This window comes from Dioscorea cayenensis, chromosome 1 (assembly GCF_009730915.1).
Source record: "Dioscorea cayenensis subsp. rotundata cultivar TDr96_F1 chromosome 1, TDr96_F1_v2_PseudoChromosome.rev07_lg8_w22 25.fasta, whole genome shotgun sequence".
NCBI classification, from domain to species: domain Eukaryota; kingdom Viridiplantae; phylum Streptophyta; class Magnoliopsida; order Dioscoreales; family Dioscoreaceae; genus Dioscorea; species Dioscorea cayenensis.
In genome coordinates this window covers 15,766,323-15,781,404 of record NC_052471.1, presented here as the reverse complement: position 1 = coordinate 15,781,404, position 15,082 = coordinate 15,766,323, and the positions used below count along the sequence as shown (strand labels likewise).

At 34.8% G+C, this 15,082-nt stretch overlaps 1 pseudogene; it reads left to right on the top strand.

The window, feature by feature from the left end:
* Nucleotides 1–1,770: 1,770 nt before the first annotated feature.
* LOC120263780 lies at nucleotides 1,771–7,391 on the top strand (annotated as a pseudogene).
* Nucleotides 7,392–15,082: the final 7,691 nt, after the last annotated feature.

Here is a 15,082-nt window from a genome sequence, read left to right as displayed (position 1 = left end):
GATTCGACAATGGCACATCGTCTGTCTCGACAACAAGATCGACTACAGCTCATTTGAAGATGGAGTGTACTTGACCAATCCGATGGAAATCAACTTCATTTTCTGTTGGAGAAACCGATTTATATATTTCGGGTATGATGAACTTCACCCAGACTCGTTTCCTGAAACAGATTTACATCTATCATTACCACAAATGAGCTGCCATAATAAACACCCGCAGAATGGTCAAACTAATAGCAACGAAGAGATTCTTACCGTATTAGGAAACTGGCAGAACTGAAGTCGAACAAACCAAATGAGAAGAAATGAGGAGAAGAACAAGATGTAATGCAACTTCTAGGCATTGTCTCTCAGAAACCAAGCAGAAAGTCCTTGAAAAGGTTGGACATGATGTGATTTGGCGCTTTTTTCTCCCACCATTTTCAATGGCAAAAATTGGATTTCACAACATGGACCCATTTGAAGTGAATGGTAGGGGGTAAAAGGGAAGTTAAACACTAACGGAAGGGCTGTCCGGTGTGTGTAAAAGTAGGAGAGGGTTTTTGGGAAGTTTTGAAAATTACGAGGGGTGAACAGTAATTTTTCCTTTAATTTATCCAAATTTAAAATTGGGAGATTATCCCTTCAAGGATTTATCCTTTTCTTATTAATTTAAAACTTGGATTTTTTTTTTTTTAACCCATAACTATATTTTTTTTTTTGGGATAAATATGGTTTGTTAAAAAAATATTGGAAGATGATTTTATCCTTCCTTCTTTTTTCATTTCTTTTTTTTTATTATTTATTTTTTATTATTATTATTTTTTTATTAAAAACGATTATTTTATATCCAACCATCCTCTTGGATAAGGATGGTTATCATTATCTTTTTTTTTATATTTAAATTAAGAAAAGATATTGGGAGATTCTCAAAAATTATCCCTTCTTTTCATAATTATCTCCCTCTTTTATTCACATCATAATTGAAATAAAATCATATTTGATTACATAATTATCTCCCTCTTTTATTCACATCATAATTGAAATAAAATCATATTTGATTAGAATTAGGATTTAAAAAAATCTATATAAACACAAAATAATGACTATCTAGTATATTTATTCAAATGAATCCCTAAAAAGCAAAAAGATAAGATAGACGAATCATGCGTATTAGAAAAAGTCCAGGGTTTAACTCAGAATATTTCTTGAAATCTAGTATGTTTATTCTGATCCAAAGAATTAATTATTTAAAATCAGAGGTTGTTGGTCAACTACTTGCAGAACATGTGCTTAACACTACAAGAAAATATGCTATTTGCGACACATAAATTTGCGACACATAAAAGTGTTGCAAATTTGCGACACAAATTGCAACAATATATGACAAAAAAACAAAAAAACATTGCAAAAAGTACCAAATTGCATTGCAAAAAAATTACCATCTAAAAACGTCACAAAATATGTCGCGACATTTTGGTACTTAGCATGTAATTGGTTTGCAACACAGATTGCGACACATTATTTGCAACGATTTATTGACGTCGCAAAATGTCGCAAAGTTTAATAATAAAAAACTTATATTCCTCTGGGTCAATAATAATAATAATAATAATAATAATAATAATAATAATAATAATAATAATAATAAGATCATGAAAATATCTCACCCGTACATCTAGATTTCGAAAAGCCAGATCTTGAGGCACGTGTATGGTTAGGATCGTCTGGGTTTCTTTCTTTCTTTCTCTCCAAACAGCTCAACTCCTCCTTTAGCTCACTAGGGTTTTTCCATTCCTCTAGTGTCCAGCTCTCCAAGCTCCACAAATGGCGGCAGCGAGCGGTGCTGGAAGCCAAGCAGCGGTCTCCTTCCTCATGAATGTGGTGCGTCTCGCTTTCGGCCTCGGTGCCGGCGCTACTCTTCTCAATTCCTCCCTCTACACCCTCGACGACGGGCAGCATGCCGTCCTCTTCGATTGATTTCGTGGCGTACTCGACCAAACTGTCGGCGAGGGTACCCATTTCTTGATCCCATGGCTCCAGAAACCTTAGATCTTCGACATCCGCACTCGGCCTCATACCTTCACTTCCAACTCCGGGACGAAGGATCTCCAGATGGTAAACCTAAAACTCTGGCTCTTGTTCCTCCCCGACGTCCCCTACCTTCCGAAGATCTTCAAGTCTCTAGGGACGGAGTACAACGAGAAGGTCCTTCCCTCCATCGGCAATGAGGTCCTCAAGGCCGTCGTCGCATAGTTCAACGCTGACCAACTCCTCACAGAGCGTCCACACGTCTCCACTCTCGTTCACGACGCACTCATCCGCCGTGCTCGTGACTTTAACATCGTGCTGGATGATGTAGCCATCACCCATCTGTCCTACGGCGCTGAGTTCAACTCCGCCGTTGAGAAGAAGCAGGTAGCTCAGCAGGAGGCGGAGCGGTCTAAGTTCCTTGTGGCCAAGGCAGAGCAGGAGCGCAGGGCTGCGGTTATCCGTGCAGAGGGTGAGAGCAAGGCTGCCAAGCTCATCTCTGAAGCAACGGCAGCCACTAGAATGGGTTTACTGGAGCCTCGCCTCATTGAGGCTGCGAGGAAGATCGCCGGAACACTGGCTAAGTCCCCCAATGTTGCTTACCTTCCTGGAGGGAACCAGATGATTCTTGGTCTCAACCCTTAGTCCTTAGGGAGGTGATTTCTCTCTTAGTTCAAGCTTCCTTTATGAAAAATTTTCAATTGTGATACTTTGTTTTCTTGAACTTGATTTAGCTTTGTTGCTCTTTTGATGTTGAGTTTTAGAAATGCTTGGAGCTTGAATGTTATGCTGAATTTTCTCTTGGTCACGTGCCTCGCTGATGCCTTTTTTTCATGAAGATCATGAAGTTTTTTCTTCTAGCAATATGGATGTTTGAATTTGGAGTGCAGTCTCAAGCATTGGGTGGATGTTTGAAAGGGCATTCACACTGGTTGTAACTTGTTCCTCCAGTAAGTAGCCTATCTTGTAGTTGATACAGAGGACAGAAGCATGTACTTGAAGCACATAAAAGGACAATGTTCCTCTGAAACCAATGTTTTCTTGAAGATATGAACGGTATGCATTAATTACTCATGATATCTATATATTGTTGCATCTTTAATTTTATTAGTATCTTTAATTAAGCTCAAGAAAATAAACTTGTTATGTCTTTAGAACTGTGATAAGTGTGTGTTTTCTGTTTTGGTTTTCACAGGAGGAATGGTTGATAAACATGTCTTTAATGGCAAAAGATGTGACTTTATTATGACTCAACTTTCAGCTTGAGGTGATGGTTATTATGGAGGAGTTCATGTTTGTTGGAGCGAGGCATGGCTTTGGTTTTTTAAATTTTCTGTGAGTTATGCTCTCCTTATTTCTGGAATTGAGTTGATTTCCTTCTTTGCTTAATTTTCTGAACAATTAATGTGCAGGAACTCTTTTTCGGGTGGACTTAATATACATGTCAGAAAATATGGTGGAGCATGATACATGAGGAGCTATCTTTCTTTGTATACGAATCAAGTCTTTGATGAAATTTAGGGTGGGAGTGATGTTTTCTTTTCTACAATAATGTCAGAGATATCTGTCTTCTTTTCTCTGTGCATGTGTGTGTTTTTTTCCTCAAGTATTTAGTTTGTTTAATCTTTCTTCAGAATTGTGATATATGTATGTATGTGTTCACTGTGCAATTGGTGGCTTTATTATTTATGAAAATTGTAATATTTACCTCTTGTGGTGGCTTCTGCAGATGAGGACTAGGTTGAAAACTTGAAGTTTAACAAGTTGTGGACATGCATGACTTGGACGGTTCGTTGCATCTCTAATGTTGCATTTTTTTTAAAAATCTGTTTTGATTTATAAATTTAGCTATCTATTTCATTATTTGGAATAAAACTCATCACTAGCTAGTTCTGACTTTAGAATTGTGATACATGTGTGTGTTCATTGTATTAATTTCGCAGGAGGAATGGTGGTTAAACATATTCTCAAACAGCTTGAAAAGCTTCATAACAGTTACTACTTGTTGCATTTGGAGTGCAGTGCTCAAGCACCAGAGACTGGAGGGATCTTTGAAAGGGTCATGGTGTTCAAACTGGTTGTTCATCCAGCATGTACCCTATCTTGTGGCACACCAAAGAACCATATTCCTATGAAACCAATCTTTCCTTGAAGACATGACTGGTATTCATTAATTGCTCAAGAAATCTCTATATTTTCTGATAATTAGTGTGTATGTCTTTATTAGAAATATAATAATTTTATATCTAATTACTGGTGTATGCAGTTGAGGATTAGTAGGATGAAATCTTCATTTGTGTGTGTGTATGTGAATTAGAGTTGAAACCGTAGAAGAATGAGATGTGAACATGTAGTACTTGTATGTATTCAATTTGTCTTTAATTCTTTATTTGTTTATCTATTTTATTAATAGAAAGTAAGATCATGACAAGATCGTTTGATGGATCTACATATCTTTAGAATGAGTTGTGATATGCATCTGTTTGTTGTATTGATTTTCACAGGCAAATTAATGTGTGACTTGATCACGTGTAATAATTTGATTATTCAAATTACCTGGTTTTCAAAGTGGTTGAATGAGATGTGAACAAGTACAAGGGCTGAGTTGTATATATGTTCCTCATGGCATCACTAATTCTAGTATTATAAATTAAGCTCAACACTACAAATTTGTTATACCTTTATAATTGTCATATGCATGTGCTTGCTGTTTGATAAACATATCTTTAACGGCAAATATGTGGCTTTATTATTACTCAACTTTCAACTTGAGATGATTGTTGTTGAGGAATTCATTGGAGAAGGTCATGGCTTTTGTTTTTTTAATTTTTTTTTTCTGTGAGTTGTGCTGAAACTCTCATTATTTCTGGAGTTGAATTAAGTCACATCTATTCTTATTTCTCTATATAGTTAATGTAAGTTTTTCCTAGAGGAATTAATACAAATGTCAAAAAATAGAGTGGAGCATACCCTTATTCTATATACATATTATACATTTATATATATACTAATTAAGTTTTTTATGAAGCTTTGGGTGGGAATGCTGTTTTTTTTTCTGCAGTAATATCACAGCTATCTTTCTGTGTTTTTCCTACAATAATGTGACTAGTGCCCTTATAATGTGTGTGTATCCAATAATTGTGATTTTTAATGATATGCATATTTTTTGGTGGCACAGAAACATAGGAGGATGAAATCTTGAATTACAATTAAGAGCACCAAAAGAATGAAATGTGGGGCATGCATGAGTTGATATATATATGACTCATTGCATTTTAAATCTTTCAGGTATCTAGTCTATTTTGAATTATTTATTTAGTCTATTGTCTGATTTAAAATTAAGCTCATCACTTGTTGTAGTCATATCTTCAAAATTGTGCTATATGAATGTGTTCACTGTACAATTGGTTTCCACATGTGAGAAGGTGACTAACCATATTTGTATGCCAAATATATGTGACTTTGTTATCAAGAAATGGTTTACTTCTTCCTGATTTCTTTAATTAACATGGTGAGTTGAGCTTAAATCTTGATGATCTCATTGTGCTTGTCACAGCTTAATTAATTCAAACCATGAGCGTTGGAGATTGATAGAATAGTACATCCAGTCTTTAATAGTTCAATTTCCTTATTGTTTCCTGAACAATAATGTGTGACAGTTTATTATGAGTCAATAACATGTGTCTCTCTTCTATATATATGTATATACACTACCACTACCACACCAAGGAAGCTTTGTTTTTTCTCTTTGAAACTAATGTTATAGAATTTATATATATATATATATATATATATATATATGTTTTTTATTTATACATGTGCTGATCAAAATATCACCTATTAATAATGATATGTCTATTTGATATTGAGCAACAGGTTTAAGTGGTGGATATGATATATGTTGCAACTATGTAAGTGCAAATTGTGGAGGAAGCAGGGTATGTCGCCTCTCCCCCATGCCATCCACATTGCTAGAAGAAAAGAACAAAAAGCCTTTCTCTAGATGGACAGAGGAAACAGGTATGGTATTAAGATCATGAAGTTTTTTCATGTTGTTGTAATTTTGAGAGGAGTGGTTGTATGGATATTTTATTGGAATTATTTTCATATTGTAGTGCTTGCAAGTGTTGGAGAAGATATCGAAGAGGCAGCTTGTGGCCTGCTTGCAAGTAGGGGTGGTCATGCCGGTGTTGAATTAGGTTGATTTCTTATCCACAACTATTAAAGTGAGGATTGTGTTTAGCATTTAAGTTTTTATTGATGGAAAAAGTATGTGGAGTTTATTTATGTTTTGTTATTTTGAATTCTCATATTTTGTGCTATAATAATCTGCTCCTTCCTCCAAACATTTGCATGATGCATGAAAGTACGTGAGCTAGCTTCTTTCTATAGTGAATTACTAGTGCGCACATCCTAAAGTATTGAGACTGTGTAATTAAGAAGAGAATTAATAAACTATAGTAAGTGTTCATTTACACATACTCTATTGAGGCACAGATAATAATCACATGGATTAATATGAGATATAGTTCCCAACATCACAATGAGACATGACATGAGTTATAAATATTATAGCATCAACTAAACACAACAACCCTACTAATGTAGTGCCTTTATATATATATATATATATATATACAAGGTAATTATATATGCTGCTTAGAAATAGCCTCTCCATGTTTTTTGTGTGAGCAAGCAAGCTGTCTTGAGGAGGAGAGAAAGGTGATGCATGCTTTGATATAGACTTGGAAATGGTGGATTAATGCCATGACCACGCATTTCTTCTTATTAGCCATGCATGTGAAAGATTTATACCTGTTTTGCTGTAACAGCTTATAGAGACTACTGCTATGTGTTTGATTAAAATAACAAAGTGCTTTAGTAAATCTCCTGCACTCTTGGATGAACTTTGCAAACGTAGAATTATTAACCATGTTTAAAGTAGGTAGCCTTGGATGGTTGGAAGACACTTGGCCAGTCTACTTATAATGTACACTATTTGGATAGAATGCTACTGTGCGATTTTCTTCTCCATTGTTGCTCTTTGCCAAATGATTACTAACTCTGTTTTATTGCTTACCATCAGGGGTTGATTGGGCTTATCACCAAGCTTACTGCTAACTCAATGGTAGCATTCAAGACACTCTGAGTTGAATATAGTTCAAGACACTCAATGGTAGATATCCTTTTGGAGGACAATGTGGTTCGTAGCATGAGTAATGATTTTCTTATTGCATAGAAAAGGTTGCCAAAGTTTGAAGGATATGCTATTGACATTGTTAGTAAGAAAACTGCACATAACATTGTTTGGACTATTACATTTTGTATTGGTTTGTTGTATTAGATGTTTGGATTATTATATTTTATATTCAATTGTGGTTTCAGGGATACTTATAAATCGGGATGATTATTTTGCAAAATATTATAAAAGTTGTTGTTGAGCATTGTAAATTAGGTTTTTAAACAGGTTTGTAAAAAATGTTTCAAAATTATTGTATATAATTACAAATCGCGTAAGCAGCTTTTTTTGTTATGAAATTAATTTGCGACATAATTTTTGGCAAAAAAATGTGTGGCAAAATGTCTCACAAAGTTGCAATATAATTTGCAATACAATTTGCGACAATAGAAATGTATCGCAATGTTTGTTACAAAAAGTTTCACACAATTGAAACACAATTTGCGACATAGAAACTGTGTCGCAAAAAATGTCACATATTGTTGCAAATTAAATTGCAAATATTGTCTCAGGAAACCCATGAATTGCGATAAAATTTGCTACATTTTTCGTTTTGTATCGCAAAATTTGCGACACATTTTTCAAAAGTGTCACAAAAATTTGCGACATTTGAAACGCGACACATTTTATTGTGTCGCAAATTGTGTTGCAAATTATGATCTGCGACACAGTTTGAATTTTTTGTGTCGCAAATAACGTTTTTTGTTGTAGTGTAAATTAGGTCTTCTAAATATGAATCAATTCTAACTATTTATGGTTATTTTTAAGCCCATTTAGCATTTTATTAATATAATTAAAAACTATAATGAAAATTTTAAAATAATTTGATGTTATTATAACGGTCTAGTATCATTTAATCTAACAAATTTATTTATTGTTGATCTAATTTAAATTTAGTTGACAAAATAAAATAAAAGAAACTGATAATAAACAAATATTCCCTTTCAATTTAAGTTATCTATTAAAAAACCCTTCCGATTTTTAATATTGGCAGAATGTCCCTCCTTTTCCAATATTATTCATTTTAAACCAACTCGGTTGCTAACGACGTGATGTTTGAAACAAAAAGACAAAAATGCCCACCATGCTTATCCATGCCCTATCACAGCTAAAGACGTTGAAAAGTGACGACTGAGGTGGTTATGAATCCCGAAGGTTGGCGATGATACCGGTCTTGGTGTCTCGTTCTTCTCTTATTTACCCCTTTATCTTTTGAAAGGAAATAAGTCCAAAGGCTTTTCCTTCTCTATGTTCGTTTCACGCCGTGAAGCTCTCTCTTCAACATTGAAGGACTTGCAAAAATCAGTTTGTGAGAGACTCCAGTTGTGCACTACTTTTTCCTTGACATCATCTCTCCAATTCTAAAGCAATGAAAGACATACCTTAAGGTAGTAAAGCAACATGGCAACCATGGAAGGTTTTTGGTGGTTGTAGGGTTGTTTTTAACCTTTCTTTGGTTCTCTAGGATTATGGGATGAAAGGATTTTATTTTGTTCCTAGATGGTTGTATATGATTTGGCCTATAATTTGGAATGGTTGCATTCTGTCTCTAGGAAAGTGAAATGTATCTTATGGTCAAATCCAGGGGGGAACCAAGAGGGGGTTAGCAGGTGAAGCCCCCCCTCGGAGTCGGAAAGAATACTTTTTAAGCAATATAGGATTTGATGGTTTTTGATTTTTCTATATTTAATTTCATGTAAAATACAATATTTTGATATACAAATATGTGCAATGTGGGTGTGCTTGAGTGGTTAGTGGGTTTATCCATAAGGTATGTGATCTCTTGACTCACCCAAGTTCAAATCCCACTTGGTGCATTTTTTTCACATTTTATTTTTTAATTTAAAAATTACTACTATTTCAACATTTTAATAAAATAAATCTTATATATAAATTTTAGTAATTTAAAAAAAGTTTGAATTGATCATGATGCCTAACATATATACATATATGTTATAATGTACCATATATGCTAGAGTAAAAACAAAAGTTTTTTTTATAAACAATAGTTTAGTTGTTTGAAGTGAGAGGGATCAATTTTACCATATTTTAAAAAAAATACAAACTTGAGATGTATTCTTATTAGTTGAATTATTGAAAATCTCATATATTTGCTATCGGTAATAACAAAATTTTAAATTATACTTTATATTTTTATAAAAAATAGTTTGGTTGTTTGTAGTGAGAGGGATCAATTACCATATTTTAAAAAAATACAAACTTGAGATGTATTCTTATTAGTTGAATTATTGAAAATCTCATATATTTGCTATTTGTAATAACAAAATTTTAAATTATACTTTATATTTTTGTTAATATGTGTATTCAAATTTTGGTTATATTATCACATTATTCTTCATTTAAAATAATTATTTTGTTGGATTAATTTTTTACTTTTTTCTTTTTTTGTTTTGTCTTTAGACTTCAGCCTCCCCTACCATCAAGTCCTGGTTCCGTCCCTGGTCGTATCCTCCATAAATATTTGTTTTTATCTTTTTTTGTTATGTTTGTTGGCCTTTTTTTGTACATAGATGATTCCTAGACAACGTCTAGTGTTGTGGTATGCGGGAGAACATCAGTTGTGTGTGTTGTGCAAATAGAATGTGTTACATCAATTAAAAATTTGTTTTTCATTGAAGATGTTGTTTATGTTAGGATTATGCTCTCGAATGCAAACGAGGATACTTGTATTAGTGCATTTCATTTCTTATTCTTATTAAAGAGGCATTTATTTTGATGTTCATATAAATCTTGTGATGACATTATAATTAGTTTTGAATATCATAGTCCATGTGTATTAAGTTAAACCTTCTACTCTTTGTGGGATAAAGAGGAGAGTACTAGAAGGGTTTGGTACTTATACACTTAAATAGTTCATGAATCGGAGAACCTTTAGTTAGGCATTAAAGGTTCGTAAGGATTTGTATGACATATACTTTGATAAAGAGTGCTAGTTGAACACTATGGAATACTGGGAGCATATGTCATAAATGCATCATTAGGAATTGGTGTATTCGAACATGACTCGCAACAATCCAATCACATGGGTTTTACTCTTTGACAGACAATTATTGAGATTGTTGGTTATGATCATATGAGTAGAGCTTAGACCTGAGGTATTATGATCACAATATACTTGTGACGTCTAATCTGTTACTAGAGTTGTTAGGCTTAGTTTACCTTTTGCTAAAGCCAACCTCGAAGTGTGACTATGTCGGGCAAGTAACAGTCATGAGTGATCACCAAGAAGGAATTCATTCTCTCGGATGTAAATGAGTCAATATCCTATGTGATTATAAGTATGTGAGATTAGAAGATCTTGGCCAAAGAAGTCAAACTAATCGTCTGGGACACAAAGGGTAGTTTGGTAATCTCACCCCACTATAGTTATTTACATATGATCGAGTTCAGTGAGTTTGACAATTACCATGGCTCTCACTCGGTTGGGATACAAGAACGAAAGGTTTATACACATATGGTAATCATAATCGCAAAGGTTCATAATGATCTACTCATTCGTGTTCAATTGGGTTACGACGTAGGGCCACGGGGTTGGTTAGGTGTCACCCATGTCCTTTGGTATCCTCCCATTACCAATCGGAATGAACCTAGGGAGTCATGCTTAAAGGGAAAAAGAATCAGTCTCTTTTTGAGTGTAGGGGTAAAATTATTAATTTACAATTTTACGTCATGGGGTGAGTGAAATTGTAAATTGGTCTATAGTTTATGTCTTAAGTTCAAATTTTGATTTAAATTCAATGGAGTCGAATAGATAATCAAAATTATAAGGACTCAAAGACAAAAGTGGTTTTAGTTAGATTATGACTCATATTTCTAATAGAACTTCTATGGTAATGTTTATCATATTATAAAGGTTCATATTTTGAACAAGACTTCATAATTGAATGATGTTTATTATATTTCGAATAGAACTCATAATTGAATAATGTTTATCATGTTTTATGAAGTCTCTATAAATATGACTACTCTCTAACCATAGAATTAACTCAATTAATTCTCTAGTAAGAAAATCCCAAGCTCTCTCTTCCTCTCTAACCCTAGCCGCTATTTGGAGAAGAAGAGGATATTGTCTCTTAATTCCGGCATGTGATTTAGAGGCGTGGGACTTTCGTTCGGCGCTAGGAGATCTACGACAATCCGAGAGATAAATTTGGCGCATCAAAGAAAAGAAAATCATTAAGAGGTAATTTTCTAGTTCTTTTAATTAAATTACAGTGTTCATCAAAACAATTAGAATATATCACAAATATATTGTTGCTTTTGCATGCCTTTTTGATGTTATTTTATTTTTGTGATATTACCTAACAGTTTATCACTTAGATTATAAATGGTTTCCATTTAAACTATTGAGTTTCGCTTATGAAAGTTAGTTTATACTTAAGAATTATTGATAGCTCATTAATGCTTTGGTCTTGTTGTAGGTACTGAAGATATGGCCACCAACCATGTCGATGCGACGTCCTATTTGATCCCAATAATGGAAACAAAAATTGAACTTGTACTACAAGAGAAGGGCTTACTCGATGCTCTGATGCAGAGATATGATGAGCGCTTACAAAAATTCAAGATTGGTAAGAGCCTATTGTGCTTTAGAACCGAAGATGTAGCTATTATTCTTAGCCTCCAATGTGATGGGGACATCGTGGTTTTCAACAGGAAGAAAACATAGTTAAAATTTGAAGGAAAATATTTATCGAAAACATATGAAAGAAATAGGGATGCTATAAAAAACCCTTGGTAAGGTTGTTTACAAGAGAGGAGAAGAAGAAAACTTTGTGAAGCTTCTATAGGTATATATCATGGGAATCATTCTAGTCCTGAACTCATCTTCATGTTCCGTTCCTAATTGGATTGTAGACTACGCGGATGCTTTGCCTGCACTATGGGGCTATGCATAGGCGCAAGCCATACATAAGTGGCTTATGGAGCACATCCCGCAGACTATTGCCAAAGTGCAAATAAGGTGTTCTGAAAAGAAGATAATAACCGGCTACCTGAGAGGGTGTGTTGTTGCCCTGAATATTTGGCTCTACGAGGTAACCGGTACCGGTAAGAAGGTACATTTTGGTAAGACTCCTTGAACACTATGTTACGAGGAGAATAGTTTCAGGAAGCAGTCTTTCACTAGTCCATTTCTAACATCACTCGAGGGCAAAAAGGTATTAAATTGCTGAGGTCTATTATGTATAAACATTTATGGTTAAAACAATTTGCTTCTCTTTAACATTTGTTTTCCACTTAGTTTATTAAATTTTGGCTTAAATATGACATTTCTACCTTAAGCAGTTACATTTTCATTTAGCTTCAAGACTTCCCACTTATCATATTAGGTTACTAGTTATTTTTAAGGAATCGCATTCATTTAAAATTGTTTATTTAAGCTACATCTTCTCTCCTTTGTAGTTTCTGGGCTCGCCCCTACTAATGTCGAAGAAGAAACCTTTGTGAAGACCACCTACTATGGAGCACAAGTGGTTAGCGCACAACCCCATGGTTTAAAAAGTGAGAAGAAGACCTCAAGAAAACATGGTCAGCCTCCTTCCCTATCAAGGAGCCCACCACATTGGAGCCAATGTCGTTCCATTTTCTGGTAGTCCATGGAGGAGGGTTGTTGACAAAGATCTCACCACTCATTTATTAGCAAGATTTGAGATATTGTCCCAAATAGTTGGTGACCTGCAAACCTAAGTGGAAGTAATTTAGGGTCATGGCCTTGCTCATATTGCGCCATTTCCACTGTCTCCATCAAATGAGGATAACACCACAGAGGCTCGACCACTAAATGGCATGAGAAGAAAGGTTGTATTAAACAAAGGCCATCATTTCCTCAACCCCTATAATGTGAAGCACAAGTTCCTGACAACCCACTGAGATGGACAAGGTGAGAGATACGGCCTGAGTCTATGCTAGGTGATACCCAGAAGACCTACCAAAGAAAATCTCTTGGAAGAGAAATCTAAAGAAACAACCAAGCCCATCCCCTACCTACATCACCTCCTGTCGATGAAGCCAACAACATCGATGCTGACTACATAGTAGAATCACTGGCAATGATGAGAAATGAAATGCCTCCTTCCTCAAATGTTGAGTTAGTCAGCATAAATAAGGTCCCTTCTATGGAGGAGGTGCCCAATGTGGAGAACATCAACAATAAGTCACCACTGATAGCTACTGAACCATTGACATCCTCTACTGAAGTTTCTACTAGTGAGTGTGAACCACAACCGGCCAACACTGATTCAAAAATTTCCTTCCCTATCGCACCGCTCAATGTGGTTGGAGAAGTTACAAATGGTGCTGATTAGGAGGTTTCATCCATTGAGGTGTCGTCAACCAGCTGTGAATTGCCCATCGATGTCATTGAAAAGAAATTCCAATGAATGAAGAACCCTCCCCAACCAATGAGTGTCCCACTAACACAATTGAATGGCAGACTAAAGAAAAAATAAGGTGCAGATCGTTGAAGTTTAAGTAGTCGATAAGAATACTAAAAATCAGGAAGAATATCCGGAAGACTTACTTGAACTATCATTAGTCCTTATGCTGGCGATACCACCAATAGAACTATTAGAAACTTCTAAAATGGACGTTGTCATCACCAATAAAGAATGTGAGACAGTTAGGACCAATTTCCTTCCTAGAAAGAAATGCCCTATAGGTTGCGTGAGATTAGATAGCATCGAATAAGCAACTATCAGCATGTTTCTAAACTATATGATTGACAAGTAAGAATCATGTTTAATAGCTTTCATTTTCACTTAAACATTATTGTTATCACTTAATTGGTTCTTTTTCCACTTAATTGGATTACATACCATTTAAATTTCAATATTTATGCTTACTTAATTCCATTTTTGGCATTACACATATTATATTTTCATTGAGGCCATCACCTTTTTTATTTTTGTACTCTATCTCTATAGGATTATTGACTGGAAGAGTGAGTGGGCATATACGACTCGAGTGCATGTCTACACTTTGTTGGAGGAGAAGACAATGGCCCCTGATGATGTGATGGACATATTTGTTTTGGTTATTAGAGATACTTTGAAGAAAGGACCATACCTATACAAAAGGCGTGCGAAAATCATAGGCCCACTAGCTCTACTAATGTTGAAGGTAGAGCACACTGCTAAAATCTCCCTAACGATGATAGCAGATATTGTCTGGGAATTTGTAGAGCTTGATCTCATCTTATTGCCCATCATACTTAATGGCCACTTCCACCTTCTCGTGCTTGACAAAAGAAAGAAATAGTATATTCATTATTCCTCATCTTTGAGTCTAACATATGATGCAAATGCTATCAACATGGGAAATGACATTTTGGTGTATTAATTATCATTATTTTTGTTTCCCTTGGCCTAATCGTACATGTTCTATCAACAGAGGGAACTCTTTGAAAGATGTTTGATAATTGAGCTTGGTGAGACATCCACGGAAGAGTACCCTCTCACCCATAAACACAATTTCCTATGACAAAAGAAGGGTACTCTTGATTGTTTAGTCTATGTCATGAGCTTCATATAACATATCCTCTAGGGAGGAAAACTCTGCATACCCCAAACTGACATTCCTCACCTATGTCTACATTTTAGTGGCTCACATATTAATAGATGGCATGTTCCATTTATTTTGCCTTACTTTGTCATGTTCCATTTATGTGAATATTGATGAGTGTACAACATTCATGTATTTCATATCATTTTGTACACTCATTTGGCTTATATTAAAATCATATTCTAGAATTTGATGCTAAATCTAGTGTGTTTCACATTCTTAAGCTTCGGGCAACACTTAAAGATGAGAGAG